The sequence below is a fragment of the Triticum dicoccoides genome, chromosome 3A (genome assembly GCF_002162155.2).
Source record: "Triticum dicoccoides isolate Atlit2015 ecotype Zavitan chromosome 3A, WEW_v2.0, whole genome shotgun sequence".
In the NCBI taxonomy this organism is placed as follows: Eukaryota; Viridiplantae; Streptophyta; class Magnoliopsida; order Poales; family Poaceae; genus Triticum; species Triticum dicoccoides.
In genome coordinates this window covers 489,314,952-489,331,568 of record NC_041384.1, presented here as the reverse complement: position 1 = coordinate 489,331,568, position 16,617 = coordinate 489,314,952, and the positions used below count along the sequence as shown (strand labels likewise).

Below are 16,617 nucleotides of genomic sequence, written 5' to 3'. Positions count from 1 at the left end.
GAGCGCTGGAGCTCGTGCTCCGAGCCGCACCTGCACGCCCGCAGCGCTCGTGGCTGCCCCTCGCCATGTGCACCGTGGTCGTCGTCCCCGTACCACGCGCGCTCGCCACAGCTGCTACGCCCGGGCCGTGCCCCCGCCACGCACGGCTCGCCACTGTCGTGACCCTGCTGCCGCTCCTCGCATGCTGCGGCTCCCGCGGCCGCGCCCCCGCCTCCGGCCGCCCAGGCTCCCCGCACCCTCCGCCGCCGCCCTTCGCCGCTAGAGCCACGGGTCACCGCGATCGGCGCTGGAGCTGCTGCGGGTCGCTGCTGGAGCCGCCGCACGTCGCTGCGGGTCGCCGCTGGAGCCGCCCGCCCCGCGCCCTTCGCCGGCGGCCTTGAGCTCCTCGGCCGCCATCACACAAATTTTGCTAATGTGCCACATCAACGTTTACGTATGGGCCCAACCAGTCAGAAACGTGATTAAAAGAGGCAAATCATGCTCTTTTCAGACATGGTAGTTTTTAGTTAAGGATTAGTGAGAAAATGATAGTTTTCGGCACAAATTTATAAAGTGGTAGTTTGTAGAAATGTTTCCATCAAATGTGGTAGTTTTTTTGTTAAATACTCCAAAAACCCGAGAAATCGTGACTTTTTTTGTAGACGCTGAGTGTTTGTGAGTTGAGAGGGCCTCTGATTATAGAATTTCTTATATTAAATTGATCAGTTGCATGCCACAATATAATTGCACCTTTTTCTGCTTGCAAGTGCGGCATGGCTGGCCAACTAGAAACCAGTCGACTGGAAATTTTATTTGGGTCAGTTGATGGGGTTTGGTAATCAACAACCACATGTCTTCCTCAACCTCCAGACCCGCCTAGCCACCATAGACCTACCGCCGCCCCACCCTCACCTTAACGCCCGCCGTGCCCACCGCCGTTATGTCATGGCCCCCGGCTATCCCTCTAACCCCAACGATGATCTTTTCTTTTTTGGCAAATTTGCACCCTTCCCCCGTCCCGCCCACACACACACCCCTAAGATAGATAATGAGATAGTCTGACACCATAAGGTAGATAGCGGGGTCTTCTTCGGCGAGCTCTTTCCTTCCCTCTGGCGAGTTCCTTCCTTCCCTCCAGCTTCCTTCCTTCACTCGAAAATCGACTTACCCAAATTTCAAATTCAGCCGAACTAGATATAGTTATTGTGGTTTCTGAAACTGTTGTACAACCTTGCTGCAACTATGCATAATGTCTAGAGTATTTGAGTAGCTAATAGCGAAGAGAAAGACGTGGTGTTTTGTAAAAAGAAACAATGGTATGATCGTTTGTCCCTTTTTCTCGTGTTCCGTGGTATGATCGTTTTACCGATTGCCCCGTTTAAAATGACATGAGAGCATCTATTTTCTTGGAGTGGTTATTTATCAGGTGCCGTGGAAATATTTATTTTGTTAGTCAGTATTTATGGCTGCTGGATGAACATTTTGTCATCTTTCTTGCATTTGCACATATCTTAATGTTCAGACTAGATTATTCTTGGCATTGACTTAGAACTTTTTTTTCTTAGCCGCTTGAGAAATTGTAAAACGGTTATTCTATTTTGTTTGCTTCCAAAGGTAAGATATAAGTAGGTTGCAAATGAAACTGGTAAAAAGGAAAAAACACAACCTACCTCAACGGTAGTATTTGTTTATTTTCGCAACACCTTAAGGGCATGACCAATGCATAGCCCCAGGGTGATGCCTCACATGCGATGTAGAATCGAATGATAGAAAAAGTAAGTTCGGATGGAAAAGCAGGATCTTCTTCAGGAGGCGAGTGCTTAGAGAGAAAAGTGTGATCCGATGCATAAAGTTGAAAAAAGTTGAAGTGAAGAGGAAGAATGCATGTGTAGTGAGAGTCATTTTTTATTTTTTTTAATAATGCCCACTAATAGTAGCTTGCATTGGGGAAAAAAAATCAACACACATGCCTCAAATTATTTTTTGTGATAAGACATCTGTATTTATATGCCATCATTGTACATGCCCTAATAATACTCCTACACACAACCACGCTTGCATCACCGGATCCCTTCTTGACTGATCCAGCCAACGTCAAGCGTACCCACGCGTTAACTAGCGACGCCAACGTCGCCTCGGACTCCCCGCCCTCACGCATCGCCTCATTCGCCTGCCGCATGGCCGCCTGCGTCCGCTCACGGATCACCCTCCCGCCGTCAGAGTCCATCATCTCCTTGTCGTACCCTTCCATTGCCAGGGCTAGCCCAAGCTCCTTCGCCTTTGCTGCCACCTCCTTCGCCTCCACCATCTCCTTGTCGTACCCTTCCATTGCCAGGGCTAGCCCAAGCTCCTTCTCCAGGAACACCTTGTTCACCCGCTGCTCTGCGTACAATGGCCACGCTAGCATCGGCACACCCGCCATGATCGACTCCAGCACCGAGTTCCACCCACAGTGCGTCGCGAACAGGGCCACCGCTGCGTGCATAAGCACATCGCGTTGAGGCGCCCATGACTTGACGACCAGCCCGTCTCCTTGGTACGGTCTCGGAAGCCCTCCGGGAGCAGGGCGTCGAGGTCCGGCTCCGACGGCTCGTCGAACTTCTTCGTCGGGTCATCGTTGGACGGGCTCTTTACGACCCAAAGGAAACGCTGCCCGCTTGCCTCTAGCCCGGCCGCCACCTCCCTGATCTGCTTGGCACTAAACTGACCGAGGCTGCCGAAGCAGAGGAACACCACGTTGTCCTTGTGCTGGGTGTCCAGCCACGCTATGCACTCGTCGCCGCACTTGGTGCCCACCTCCACCGACTTTATCAGCGGCCCAATGCAGTAGACTGGAGGTGTCGGGAGTCCAAAAGGTGAGCAGAGCCCGGCGGCGATGGTCTCTACGGCCCGCGGCTCGAGCGAGCGGAAGGTGTTGACGAGGATGCCCTGGGACAGGCACAGGTCGCTGCACACACTCACGAACTTCGTGTATGCTACATCATCACGGTCCATGATTGGCCGCATGGAGTCTGTCGCCGGAAACGAGGGGATTCCGGGAACGTGCACGAGCTCATCACCCATGTCCTGGAAGTTGGCGGTGGTCTGAGCGTGCAGGACCGGGAGATGCAAGTAGAGAGCCAGGACCTCAGCGCCGGAGGTGAAGAAGAAGTAGATGGGAATGCCGAGCTCCGAGGCAACGCCGCACGCCACATTACAGAAGAAGTCTGCGACGAGAACGGCGGAGGAGGTGGCAGCGAGGAAATCACGCAGGTGAGGGTTCGAGACGCGGGCGACCTCCAAGGTCAATGTCTCTGGGTGGTTGGATTTTACGGGCGGGAGCTCGACTTGCGGGAGACGGTGGAAGGAGATGGTGGGGTTGGCCGCCGAGACCCCGGCGAGGAAGGGCCCCGTTGCGCTTGCCCCGGTGTTGTGCGGTAGATCGATGACGACGATGGTGACGGCGAGGCCGCGGGCAGCGATGATCTTGCCTGGTTCGATCATCGAGACCAGGTGGCCCATGCCCGGCGACGGGTACTGCTGCGCGCTCCATCTTGGCAACGATATGCCTGCTTTGTAGTCGTGGACGCTGTGGTGGTGGTGTCTGCTTTGGAGTGTGGAGTAGCACAAGTGGAGTTGGAGATGCATGGCGAGCCGATGATTTACAGGGGGCCATGGCCTGTCTGACCCACCCATCTGGTGGCCGAAATTTGTAATTTTCTTCTACTTGTTGCATTGCATGTTAGAAGGGAGAAAGAGAATTGGTGTGGAATATGATGGATGTATTATTGAGCCTCGAGGGCGAGTATATATTGAGTACAAGACTTGAGGGCAAGAAGCCTCTCGTGGAGATAAGGTAGGAGACGGATTACAAATCCTAGACTACCAAATACAAGTATCCCAAATATATCTCTAACATCCCCCGCAGCCGTAGCGGTAGCGTTGCGAACAACAGGAGCGTCGCAGACGGTCAGACTGAAGAGAATAGCAGCCGACGGACTGACATCCCCCTGCAGTCCTAGCGGGAGCGTCGTGGACGGTGTCGCGTCGCGGACGCGTTGACTGTAGAGGAAGCCGACGAGTTGCTCAAGCGGATGATAGCCCTTTGTGCCGATGTCAATGTAGCCGAGAGCGTAGGGTGGTGTAGTCGTGGTCGAGGTAGCCGTGCCAAGAACGCCGTGGTCGATGTCGAGTCGGGTAGCCGGTGTCGAGGGAGTTGCCGTGGAGCCGCGAGCGCAAGGAGGCGCCGAGTTAGTCATGGACGCAGTGGTGTCGAAGAAGTGATGCGCCAGGAAGGAGAATGCTGTTGACGACGCGTCGCGCCGGGGTTGCCAACCCCGGGGACACATTATAGATGAAGGCACGCGCCGGTGTTGCCAGCACCGGGCATGCATAGCGGACGAAGACGAAGTTGACGAAGCGTCGACCAGGCTTGCCAGGCTCGGGGACACGTCGTGGACGAAGGCACCCGGCGGTGTTGCCAGCACCGGGCATGCGTAGACTGGGATCTGCACGAGCTGTACGCCATGTCGAAGAAGTCGGAGAGGCCAGCAGAGAAGAACTCGACGACGATTGCGGCGTCCATCGGCGCGGGGCCGATGTCACCAACGGTGATCGGAGTAGATGAAATGGTCGGGGTAGATGACGGCGACGCTGACGATGGGCTCGTGCTGGACGAAGACGAACGGGGTGGACGGGCGGCGGCGACAGCTACGGAGGTAGCAGTGGCGGCGGCCAAAGAAGAGCGGCGGCGGCGGCTAGGTTAGGAGTGCGGCGGCGGTGCTTGAAGTAGGCGAATAACCCGACAACGTGACAAAGACTGGCGCGGACGGTGGCGTTCCCGTGCCAAAGAGAGACGATGCGGTGCATACCACGAGAGGTCGATGCGCGGTGATGCCAGAGTGGACCGCGGGCCGCGGCGCTATGGCCCGAAAGGGCAACGCAGCGGCAGCGGGCAAGTCAGGGCAATGGCAGAAAGATCTCGGGGCGGCGGCGGAAACTGCGGGCCGTCGCGCTACAGCCCGAAGGGGCCGGCGCAGCGGCGGAGCGCGGGTCGGTGCAACCGCGAGTACGACCTCGGGGCGGCGCCGAGGACCGCGTATCGCGACACTACGGCCTGAAGAGGCGATGCAGCGGCGACGCACGAGTCGATACAGCTGCGAGGAGAACCACGGGGCGACGGCGCTGCGGTCCGACGGGACGACGCAACGGCAGCCCGATGCTCGATCGGCGGAAAGGGCGCGCTAAACTTAGGATCAATCTTTACAGAACTTGCGGAGACGCGCACAACCAACTAGCTAGGTCAATTGCACGACGCGGATGAAGTGGAGCGACGGACAGGCGATCAATCTGGCCGGTCGCAAGATCGAGGACACTGCTCGGTGCGATTATTACGGCCGGGCGCGGCAAAGCGAGCGGCTGCCATACCAAGCGGCGGACTGTCGTAGCAGGAGCGTGCTACCGGCCTGCACACGTATTATACATGGAGGCTGATTGGGATACAACCATATGAGCACCATGCCCACATGATGCAACGTGCAGCCACACCTTGTACGGACGTGTGGTCTGGGGCAAGCAGCCGGCCACACCAGCGCCAACCACACCCGCGTGCCACGCGGTACAGGACGACCGGGGCAGCGCATGCGCTGCCCGTCGTACGTAACCTGCTGCATGCAGAAAGCTGGGGCGTCCGAGTTGTGGATGGAGGCGGGGTTGATGCAGAATTCTCGATCCGATCATGGCGACGACAACAGGCGCATAGCCACGGCTGGATGGACGCGCGGACGGTAGCCGCGAGGGGCCGTCGCATCGCGCAAGGTCGCCGAGTCGAAGAAGAGGCCATGTGTCGCGTCGGTGTCGAAGTAGAGGCACGAGAGTCGACGGTGGCGATGAACGACGCAAACCGGATCACATAGATCGGAAAACTAAAAAGTAGACGCCGATCAAAGTGACCGGCGAGAGAGAGAAAATCCGGATCAAAGGATCGGGAAAAAGGACTCTCTAGGGCAGCCGGCAAACACGACCGGCGGACGAACCCTAGGTACGGGCGGCGCGGCCCCCGACGGCGGTCATGGAGGCCGACCGCCCCGGGGGCGGGACACGGGTGCGGAAGCGGCGGCAGCTAGGGTTTAAGATCGACTTGCTCTGATACCATGTTAGAAGGGAGAAAGAGGATTGGTGCGGAATATGATGGATGTATTATTGAGCCTCGACGGCGAGTATATATTGAGTACAAGACTTGAGGGCAAGAAGCCTCTCCTGAAGATAAGGTAGGAGACGAATTACAAATCCTAGACTACCAAATACAAGTATCTCAAATATATCTCTAACATTGCAGTCTGCAGATGATGTGTGTACCAGTCGCAGTGGCAACCGTGAGATATGCGGTCAGGTGTGGATCGTTGGGCACTTGGACCTGTGTTCTTGCTTGGCTTCTTTAGGCCCTGTTTGATTCATAAGTCCTAAGACTTTTTTTAGTCCCAACTTATAAGTCTCAAGTCCCTAAAAAGTCCCTACCTGTTTGGTTCTCGGGACTTATAAGTTTCTATAAGACCATATTGTAACTATAAGTCCTTATAAGTCCCTCCTTGAGAGTCTTATTTCATAAGTCTTAAATGCCCACTTTAAGCCCTATAAGTCCCTTCTATTTGGTTTAGATGAGACTTATAAGGACTTATTTAAATCCCCAGACCAATAAGTCTCTGGAAACAAACGCTCTCTTAGTACGACGGGTATAAGCACATAACATCATCGCTGATGGATGGAACCATTTCAAGCCCCACCTGTCAATTACTCAATTGCTATGTCTCATGAGGGAGGAACTAGTTCGACAAAACAGCTAAATAATCTAGTACCCCCTTCGGAAACAAATATAAGAACGTTTAGATAACTAACATAATGATCTAAACACTTTTATATTTCTTTACAGAGAAAGTATATAATTTACACGTATGTGAGAATCCAGCCCAATGCCCATGCATCCTGATGGTTGACGTAATGATGTCACTGCTTGTGTATCAATGGCACTTCATCTGTTGCCATGCGAGCACCCCTGATTACTTCTGTGATTTGCATTACTTTTAGTAATTTATTCTCGATTGAGTTGTATCTCATGTGTTGTTCTTCAATACTACTTTATTGGGATCCATTTCCTGCTGTTGGATTATGGATGGGTTTAGGCCCATATAAGACACTAATCCCTGATTAATCTTGAGGCCCATGTATGAGATGACAGGTGGTGGAAAGTTTAGTCCCACCTTGCTAGTTGAGGAGAGTTGAGACCCCTTTATAAGGGCTGCTCTACCACTTGCCATTGGAAGCTTGGGAAGAGGAGTGATATGTGCGCTCTCCTCCTCCGCCGCCCGCCTCGCCTCGTCACGACGTGCCGCGGGTTGCGGGAATGAGTCGAGCCGAAGCTTATTTTTGCCACTCAGGAATGGATTAATTAATCAAGGATTAATTAACGAGTCGCTAACAGGTGGGCCATTGTCCAAGACGTTGGACTGTGGGCTGACTTGCATTGCCGGGATTCGTCGACTCCCTTGCCGGGGGTGCGACCCTTGCCGGGACCCGCGTATTCGTTGATTCCCTTGCCGGGAGTGGGTCGACTCGGTCGTGGGCCTTGGCAGAGCCCATGACTTTCTTCCTTACGGACTATATAAGAAGGCTCTGGCCAGTGAAGTAACCTAGTTCGGTTCACTCACTCCCTCTCGCGTGACCTAGCCGTCACCTACTGTTCCTCACTATGTGCTGCCTCCGGCGATCCCATCCTGACGACCGCGTGCACGGCTGGTCGGGAGAGCAGGTGCCTCCGGAACCCTGTCGTTCGAGGTCCTGCCCGGGAGAACAGTAATAAGGTTTTTGGGGAGCGTCTCGACGCGACTGCTCCCGATCTGTCCCCAACTCTGTTCGCCTCTGCTTCCATTACTTCCTCTGCGTCGACACCATGGCCGACGACGCCGCCTCTAAGAAGAAGGCCACGGACGACGCCGAGGCTGCTGCTGCAGCCGCCGCGTTGGCCTGGCCAACCGGAGGGTATGATCTGTTCATCCCTCGTTTACTCGTATTTATGCTAGCCGTATATGTGCTGCTCATAGAAGGTTCGATTCTATATTCTGTATGTGCTAGTATGCTTAGGTATTGCTATGAGATGCATACCTTTAATGCCATGCTTACTGTTTACTCATGGATAAGTCTAATCGGAAAAGTGCTAATATTTCCGACAATCCAAAAACCTTATTTTAGGCACTTTTTGGTTCAAGGCTTTGCTGCTACTCTGAAACCGGAAAAGTTTACCGGGACGCATTTTAAGCGTTGGCAGACTAGGACCACCTTGTGGCTCACAACGATGAACGTGTTCTGGGTTGGTGGTGTGTCCCTCACAGAAACGATTGCTCCTGAACAGGAGAAGGCGTTTAGAGAGGCAACCACAATCTTTTTGAGAGCAGTTCTGAGTGTGATTGGAGAAAAGTTGGTTGACGCCTATATTCATATGGGCATTGCCAAAAACTTGTGGGATGCGCTCGAAGTCAAATTCGGCGCAACTGATGCTGGCAGTGAGTTGTATGCCATGGAGCAGTTCCATGATTATAGGATGGTTGATAACCGTTCTGTATTGGACCAGGCTCATGAGATACAGTGCATTGCTAAGGAGCTGGAGCTCCTGAAGTGTGAGTTACCGGACAAGTTTGTCGCGAGTTGCATTATTGCAAAACTCCCTCCTAGTTGGAGGAACTTCGCTACTTCTCTCAAGCACTTGAGATGTGAATTCTCTGTTGAGGATGTCATTGGTCATCTCAGTGTTGCGCAGAACTCAAGAGCAAAGGACTCACACGTGAAAGGGGCAGAGGGTTCTTCCACAAGTTCAAGGGAAAGAACTCTGTCCAGCAGAATACTACCTTTAAGAAGAAGGGTAAGAAGAAAGACAAAAAGAGAGACGGCTGCTTTACTTGTGGTTCAGATGAACATTGGGCAAACAAGTGCCCAAACAAGTACAAGAAGCCAGCACAGGACTCTAAGTCTATGAATGTCACTCTGAGCAACAATGATGCAGCATCTGGGTATGGTAATCTGTTTACCATACTTTCAGTTTGCCAGTCCACCGATTGGTGGATTGACACTGGGGCCAATATTCATGTGTGTGCTGATGTGTCTTTGTTTTCTTTCTATAAGGTCGCACGAGATTGTTCCGTCCTGATGGGGAATGGCTCGCATGCTTCTGTTCATGGTGTTGGCACGGTAGATCTGAAGTTTACTTCGGGAAAGATCGTGCAACTGAAGAACGTGCAACATGTCCCGCCATAAAGAAGAATCTCGTTAGTGGCTCCCTTCTATGTAAAGAAGGGTTTAAGTTAGTATTTGAGTCTAACAAAGTAGTAGTATCTCGATATGGACTATTTGTTGGAAAAGGATATGATTGTGGTGGTTTGTTCCGCCTTTTCCTAGAGGATTTCTGTAATAAAGTCGTGAACCAAATTCATTCTAATGTGAACAAATCTAAGGTTTGGCGTTCACGTCTTTGTCACATAAATTTCGGTTGTATGACGCGGCTAGCTAAGATGGATTTAATCCCGAGTTTCACTTTAGCCAAAGGCTCTAAGTGCCATGCATGTGTGCAAGCTAAGCAACCTCGTAAGCCTCACAAGCTTGCGAAGGAGAGACACCTGGCACCTCTAGAGCTCATACATTCAGATCTCTATGAGATGAATGGTGTGTTGACTAAAGGTGGAAAGAAATACTTCATGACTCTGATTGATGATTCCACTAGATTCTGCTATGTGTATTTGTTAAACACTAAGGATGAGGCTCTACACTACTTCAAAGTCTATAAGGCTGAAATTGAGAACCAACTTGAGAAGAATAAAACGAGTCCGGTCTGATCATGGTGGAGAGTACTTTTTTAATGAGTTCGATTTATTTTGTGCGGAACATGGTATTATTCATGCGAGGACGCCTCCCTACTCACCCCAGTCAAATGGGTTGCCGAACGGAAAAACCGTACTCTAACTGATTTGGTTAACGCCATGTTAGATACATCGGGTTTATCCAAGGCATGGTGGGGGAGGCTGTATTGACATCTTGTCATGTCCTGAATAAAGTTCCCACAAAGGATAATGAGACTACTTCCTATGAGCAATGGGAAAAGAAAAGAACTACACTCTCTTACTTGCGCACTTGGGGCTGTTTGGCAAAAGTCAATGTGCCGATAATCAAAAAGCGCAAGTTGGGACCAAAGACCGTGGACTATGTTTTTCTTGGCTATGCCAAGCATAGCGTTGGCTATAGATTTCTAGTGGTGAAATCTGAGGTACCTGACCAGAAGGTCGGTACAATTATAGAGTCTAGGGATGCTACATTCTTTGAGGATATTTTCTCCATGAGAGATATGCAAAGCAATTCTAGACCGGAATCTGATAAGACTCCTGAACCTGCTATTCCGATGAAATATTATGAACATAAAAGTGATAAGAGTTCCATGGAGGATGACGAGGAAGCTCCTGCTAGGAGCAAGAGATAGAGGAGTGCAAAGTCCTTTGGTGATGATTTCCTCGTGTACCTCGTGGATGATGATACTCCCAGCTCCATTTCAGAAGCTTCTGCATCTCTGGATGCTGACTACTGGAAGGATGCGGTCCGTAGTGAGATGGATTCCATCTTGGCTAACGGGACATGGGAGATCACTGATCGTCCTTATGGTTGCCGACCATTAGGATGTAAGTGGGTGTTCAAAAGGAAGCTTAGGCCCGATGATACTGTTGAGAAGTACAAGGCTAGGCTTGTGGCCAAGGGTTATACCCAGAAAAAAGAAGAGGATTTATTTGACACTTATTCACCTGTGGCTAGACTGACAACCATTCGAGTGTTACTCGCTTTGGCTGCCTCGCATGGTCTTCTCGTTCATCAGATGGACGTTAAGACGGCTTTCCTTAACGGAGAGCTAGACGAGGAAATTTACATGCAACAGCCGGATGGCTTTGTAGTAAATGGTCAGGAAGGAAATGTGTGTAAGCTAGTGAAATCTTTGTATGGCCTGAAACAAGCGCCTAAGCAATGGCATGAGAAGTTCAACACTACTCTGACATCTGCTGGCTTTGTTGTGAACGAAGCTGACAAATGTGTATACTATCGCTATGGTGGGGGTGAAGGAGTTATACTGTGTCTGTATGTCGATGACATACTGATATTTGGGACCCACCTCAAGGTAATTGAGGAGGTCAAGTCTTTTCTATCTCACAACTTTGAGATGAAGGACCTGGGTGTGGCTGATGTTATCCTGAACATCAAGCTACTGAGAAATTTTGAGGGTGGAATTACACTTTTGCAATCCCACTATGTTGAGAAGATTTTGAGCCGTTTTGGATATTCGGACTGCAAACCTTCTGCAACACCATATGATCCTAGCGTGCGGATTAGAAAGTTCGAAGGCACGGTTGTAGATCAATTGAGATATTCTCAAGTGGTTGGTTCACTGATGTACCTAGCATGTGCTACTCGTCTTGACATCTCATTTGTTGTGTGCAAACTGAGCCGGTTTGTTTCCAATCCAGGAGATGTGCATTGGAATGCTGTTGAGCGAGTGATGCGTTATTTGCAAGGTACTGCGAACTATGGAATTCACTATTCTGGGTACCCGACGGTACTTGAGGGGTATAGTGATTCGAATTGGATATCTGATGCTGATGAGATGAAAGCCACAAGTGGACATGTCTTCACACTTGGTGATGGTGCTGTTTCCTGGAAGTCTTGCAAGCAGACGATCTTAAGCATATCAACTATGGAAGCAGAACTCACAGCATTAGACACATCATGCGTCGAAGCAGAATGGCTTCGAGAGCTGTCGATGGATTTGTCAGTGGTTGATAAACCAGTGCCGACTGTCCTTATGAACTGTGGCAATCAAACAGTGATTGCCAAGGCTAAGAGTTCAAAGGACAACTTGAAATCCACAAAGCACATAAGAAGAAGATTGAAATCTGTCAGAAAACCAAGAAACTCCGGAGTAGTAGCGTTGGATTATATCCAGACGGCTAAGAATCTGGCAGACCCTTTTACGAAAGGGCTATCACGGATTGTGATGGAAAATGCATCGAGGGAGATGGGTGTCGGAGTAAATAGCCATGGGTAGCCTAGCCGGATTCCCCTGGCCCTCCTGAAGAAATTACGAGCCCGCCCGGCTCTCAAGAATTCAAAACATAGGGGCCACCTTCCCCTTGCTGGCTGCCACCCAGGCCGGCTTTTGGAAGGCGGTCTGACTTTAGCCCTCATGAGAAGGCCGACTCCAAGAAGCCGGCCATGAGATGGCCGACTCCAAGAAGCCGGCTCCCCATAAAGCGGTCAAGACCGTACCCACGAAGTTTGCACCCACCTAACGGCGGTGCGACGGGGCGTGGCTATAGTAAAGCCTGCCACCCCCGAATCCCGGAGCACGCCTGGCATGGTGCGCCATACGGGCTAGGCGACCCGTCCGGCGCACCACTGTTGCCATGTTGACCCTGGCATCACCCACGACGGGCCGCCAGCGTGGCCCACAGACGGTGGGCCCCTTTGAGCAGAGAGACGCCCGAAGGCGGCCACGCCTTCAACTAGTCGGCCCAAGACAGAGCCGGCTCCCCGCAGCCGGCTTGCCGCCTTTCTCGAAGAGGACGCCCCATTAAGGAGACAAGACGCGGTAAGGCTACAGCGATCGCCTGACAGGCGGCGGTACTGTAGCCGCGCTTGCCACGATGGAGCTCACGTCAACAAGATGAAGCCACAGTAACCAGCCGCCGACCAGGCCCTGGATAGTGGGGCATGCCTGTCGACCAAGGGGCCGGCAGCCGGCGGGACCCACCAGTCGGCGGGCCCCAGCAGCCGGCGCAGAAGCCGGCGAGCGCAGTCACAGACGGCTGGGCCCCGTGCCCAGCCAGATTACCATTGTACCCCCGGGGGGTAGGCCTATATAAACCCCCCGGAGCACCCATGCAAAGGGTGGGACCCTTAGCTAATTCTAGACACAAAAATCAAGGAGAAGAAGTAGGCTAACCGTGCCCTTCTTCCTCCTTCCCCCCAAAACAGCTCAAGGAGCGTTGTGTAGCCACTTGATTCATCTAGTGAATATGCGGAGACCCCGCAGAGCAGTAGTAGGGGTGTTATCTCCACGGAGAGCCCCGAAGCTGGGTAAGATCCGCCGGCGTGCATGTCTTCGCCTTATCCCGTTTCCAGGCACCGGCGATGTCTTACTGGCTCCCACAATGATAAGCCACCCGTCGGCATATGTCGCACCTACCACCCGACATTTGGCGCCCACCTTGGGGCCAGGTGCACCGTCGCCCGGAGACCTGTTCTGGACGGAACCTTATTCCTCCCCCGCGAGCGTAGCCAGCCCGGCACGCTCGATGGCGCTTGCCACGACGCGCTGCAAGGCGTCACCAGCATCCGCGCGGCAGGCGGCCTTGCCGATCTCCTCGACAAAACTCTCATCTCCGACGAGCTCGCCTCCGATGCGGGCACCGACCACCTCGCCAACCTTCTCGGCCAGCTCCATGTCTCGAGCGAGCCTGCTGCGGACCTGGAGTCGGTTGGCTCCACCGACCCGATGCCTGGCGACTCCGACACGGCCTCCTACGACACCTTCCCCACCAACGTCGCGATCTACAACGACCCGCTTCCTCGAACCGACGGCTGCGATGCTGTCACCGCCGAAGTGATGGTTGTCGGCCACGGCGGCCTGACCGACGAGAGCGCCCACGACGCCTCGCGCGCGGCGGCCCACGACTTGTCCGCTCCCCTCCCGGCTGATGCCGACGATGAAGCACTGGAAGCACGCCGCCTCGCCCTCCTCGCAGAGGGCCGGAGGCTGGCCTTCGTAAGACGCCTCACTGAGGCCTACCAGCGCGAAGCTGACCGCGCCGCCTTCGGCACGCCGGCCCGGCCTTGTCAAGCGACGCGGCGCCGTCATCGCCGACACGCTGGGAGTCGACCACCCGGTCTATGCCACGCCGCTCGAGAACTTGCGTGCCGCCCAGGCGGCCATAGACGAGTTGGACAGCTTGGAGGCCGAAGACCTCCCCCACATGACCCGGCGCATCCAGCAACTGATCGACGCAGCCGCGCAGCAGCACGAAGCAGAGGCCCGTGCGGGAATCCCTCCCCCGCGCCGAGATCACGGCGCGACGTCCCGGACGCCGACTACGAGCAATACCCGCGCGCGACGCGAGAAGGAGCCGGCTACCAACCGCAGCCGGACCCGGATCTCCATCGAGCGAGACGCGGACGGTCATCCCCGAGCCATGGAATGGCGAGGCGACCCGCCTCCGCCTCCGCCCCGTGGAGAGAGATATCCCGCCTCGCCGCCAGTGGCGCACCCGACTCTCAGCGGCCGGCTAGGCCGCCGTGAAGGAATCGACGAGAGCGACGCCCGCCATCGGATCGACCGCTTGGCGCGATCCCTGGCGTTGGAAGAAGAAGACGATGTCGGCCCGCCTTGTTTCGGCCCCCGCATCCGTGACGAGCCCTTTCCCAAAGGGTTCTCGCTCCCAAGAGACACGCCCAAGTGCAACGGCTCCGTAAAGCCAGAAGATTGGTTGATCGACTACTCCACGGCGGTTAGCATAGCCAATGGCAACCGGCGCATTGCCGTGAAGTACGTGCCCCTCATGCTGCAAGGCACGGCGCGGACCTGGCTCAACAGCCTCAAGCCGTGTAGCATCAACAGCTGGCTAGATTTCACAGAAGCCTTCATCCGCAACTTCACCAGCACCTACAAGCGGGCTCCCAAGCCCAGACAGCTCTCCTTGTGCGTACAAGGCCCCGCCGAGTCCACTCGCGATTACCTCACGCGTTGGGCCGAGCTCCGCAACTCCTGCGAAGGGGTGCACGAGGTGAAAGCCATAGAATACTTCACAGCCGGATGCCGAGAAGGCACCCTCCTCAAGCACAAGCTCCTCTGCGACGAGCCGGCTACCCTCGACGAACTTCTGGACATAGCGGATAAGTACGCCACCACCGACTCCTCGATGAAGACCGAGCTTCGGGTAGACGCGTCCGGAAAGGTACTCAACCCGGCGCCCAAGACGCCGGCTGGGGATTCCGGCCGATAACCCAACTCGAACGACCACAAGCGCAAGGGCCCCGCACCCCCTCCCGCCAGTCGACAGGTGGCCACAGTCGAAGACGCACCGCCTGAAGAACGACCGGCGCCCAAGAAACCCAAGGGCGGCAGGCCGGCTTGGCAGCCCGCTTTCTCCTACGAGCAAACTCTCGACGCCCCTTGCAAGTTCCACAGCAGCACGAAGCCGTCCAACCACATGACCCGGAAGTGCAATTGGCTCACCCGAATCTCCAAGGGCGAGGGTCTCTTGCCGCCTCCGCCCGCCGGCCCGCTGCCTCCGGCCCCGCCGCCTCCGGCCGCTCGGCCCGCAGTCGGAGCCGTGCATGACGAGTTCCCTGACGAGCAAACCACCTACATCGTCTTTACTAGCCAGCCTGAAGACCGGCGCAGCAAACGCCGAGAGCACCAGGAAGTCAGCATGGTCGCTGCCAACCCCGCCGGACACATGCATTGGTTAGAAAAGCCCATCAGCTGGAGCCGGGCCGACCATCCGGAGGTGATGCCGTGTCCCGGCTCTTATGCTTTGGTCCTGGAAGCCACCCTTGCAACGGACAGACGCGCCGCCCACTTCTCCCGTATGTTGATAGACGGCGGGAGCAACATCAACATCCTGTACCGTGACACCCTGGAAAAGCTAAATGTCAAGACGAAGCAGCTGATGCCTACGCGGACAGTGTTCCATGGCGTCGTACCCGGCCTATCCTGCTCCCCCATTGGCAAAATCAAGATTGATGTACTTTTTGGGGACAAGGAGCATTTCCGCCAGGAAGCGATCTGGTTTGAAGTGGTGGACCTGGAGAGCCCTTAACATGCATTGCTTGGCCGACCTGCTTTGGCCAAATTCATGGCAGTTCCCCACTATGCATACCTCAAGATGAAGATACCAAGCACCAAAGGCGTCATCACCGTAGCCGGTGATTATAAGAAGTCCTCCGAGTGTGCGGCGGCCAGCAGCCGGCTGACCGAGTCCCTTGTGATTGCCAAATAGAAGAAGATGCTGGACCGAGCCGTGGCCATAGCCGGCAAGCAGTCGGCCGTGTCCCCCGACCCCAAGGAGCACGATGCTCAGGGATCTTTCCAGCCGGCCAAGGAGACGAAGAAGATACCTCTTGACCCCGAGCATCCAGAGAGGTTTGCCGTCATCGGGGCGAACCTGAACAACAAATAGAAAGGCGAGCTCGCCGATTTCCTCCGTGAGAATCGGGACATCTTTGCATGGTCCCCCAAGGACATGCCGGGTGTTCCGAGGAAATTCGCCGAGCACAAACTACACGTTCGAGAAGACGCAAAGCCAGTCAGGCAACCCCTTCGCCGATTGTCGGAGAAGCGCAGGATTGTAGGGGAGGAGATAGCCCGGCTCTTGGCGGCCGGCTTCATCATGGAAGTTTTGTTTCCAGAGTGGCTCGCCAACCCGGTCCTTGTGCTAAAGAAGAACAACAAGTGGCGCATGTGTATAGACTACACGAGCCTCAACAAGGCCTGCCCCAAAGATCCTTTTGCCCTGCCAAGGATTGACCAAGTGATAGACTCCACAGCCGGATGCGAGTTGTTGAGTTTTTTGGATGCTTACC

At 54.3% G+C, this 16,617-nt stretch overlaps 1 pseudogene; it reads right to left on the bottom strand.

Annotated features, from left to right (window-relative positions):
* Positions 1 to 870: 870 nt before the first annotated feature.
* On the bottom strand, positions 871 to 3,654 carry LOC119272463 (annotated as a pseudogene).
* Positions 3,655 to 16,617: the final 12,963 nt, after the last annotated feature.